We start from the raw sequence: 1,826 nt of genomic DNA on the forward strand, positions 1-1,826 counted from the left end.
GGGGTTAGTGGTATAAAGTGGCATTCATTTAATAATATTTAAGTATGATAATTTAAACTCACTATATTATTGCATAATGTTTTATAATGTACTGCAGTACCACTACTACTACTCTGTTGTTGCTTATTGTATATTTAAAACTATATTAAAGGCGCAAATGGATGAACAAAGCATGACACTTGAGCATTTATTAGAGAAAGCATCTGGGAGAATACACAATTTATTAATTTTATTTGTGAAAAACACTGGGTTGAGTGAAAGAATTTAACAGATTTTTTTCTCTCTGCACCTCTCCTTTAATACCCACACTCCAGTCTAGTAGGTGGAGGTGATGCACGTTTGAGATGAATTACCAACCGCCATTACACCTGGAAGAAGAAGAAGACGACGAAGAAGAAGAAGAAGAAGAAGAAGAAGAAGAAGAAGGTGGCGGTCATAAATAGCTAGACGCCTCATTGGCCGCTCGACCGCACGTCAGCGTCGCCGCCATATTGGATCGGGCAACTCTCCATAACTCACATCAGGACAGAAGAAAACACACCTGACTCATCTGCAGCTCGGGCATCTACAGACCCTCACACAATAATAAAAACAGACCTCGGGGTATTATCTTTCACAGGTGTTGTTTTTAATCCTTTAACATTATGTTGACGGCTCAGTTAGCCACCAGTGTCAGACTATTAATAGCTAGTTAGCTGTGAAAGCTGAGACTTTATAAGAAATCAAAGTTTAAATGAATTCTTGTTAAGTTTTAACTTATATTGTAGTTTATATCATAAACTAAATTGTGTTATGTACAGTATGTACAGTGAGCTCTAGGGGTTAGGGATGGAGCTAAAGCATCTCTCTTTAATTTCACTAACTGTACTTATTTACAAAGATTAAGTTTATCATCACTTGATTATAAGGATTTCATAGCTTATCATAAAACTGTGAACTGATTATATATATTTTTCCTTTTTAGCCAATAGCAATATAATTACCTTATTAAATGTTTCTGTCATTTATGTTAAATATTTAAAGGGTTAGTTCACCGAAAAATCAAAATTATGTCATTAATGACTCACCCTCATGTCGTTCCAAACCCGTGAGACCTCCGTTCATCTTCGGAACACAGTTTAAGATATTTTAGATTTAGTCCGAGAGCTTTCTGTCCCTCCATTGAGAATGTATGTACGGTATACTGTCCACGTCCAGAAAGGTAATAAAAACATCTTCAAAGTAGTCCATGTGACATCAGAGGGTCCGTTAGAATTTTTTGAAGCATCGAATATACATTTTGCTCCAAAAATAAAAAAAATTACAACTTTATTCATCATTTTCTTCTCTTCCGGGTCTGTTTGTGAGCACGTTCACAGCACTGCAGTGATGCCGCTGACGTCGAAAGTCATAATTTTTGTTATAATATAGAACTGAAAACTGAACTCAAATCTGTATCTTGAGCTGAGATTCATTCAGAGGTTTTTTATTATTTTATATTTATATTGATGTGGAGCTGATGACTTAGATCAAATCTGTATCTTGAGCTGAGATTCATTCAGAGGTTTTTTATGTAAATATTATACTTAAGGAGCTCATTAATTAAACACAATTTGGAATTCATGTCCACAATTTTTTATCGTGTCATTAGTTGTGTCTTAATTTGTTTAATAATTAAAACACAAATACTATTATAAAACTGTACATTTCCTGATTATTTATTTTAACTTTATAATTTACTATTAATTTATTCTTCGTTATTGTGTATTCTGTATTATTCCACCATTGATATTACATATTCTTCTTGCTATTCTTCATCTATTGTTATTCATTTATTTATTATGGTA

This window comes from Cyprinus carpio, chromosome A5 (assembly GCF_018340385.1).
Source record: "Cyprinus carpio isolate SPL01 chromosome A5, ASM1834038v1, whole genome shotgun sequence".
Lineage (NCBI taxonomy): Eukaryota > Metazoa > Chordata > Actinopteri > Cypriniformes > Cyprinidae > Cyprinus > Cyprinus carpio.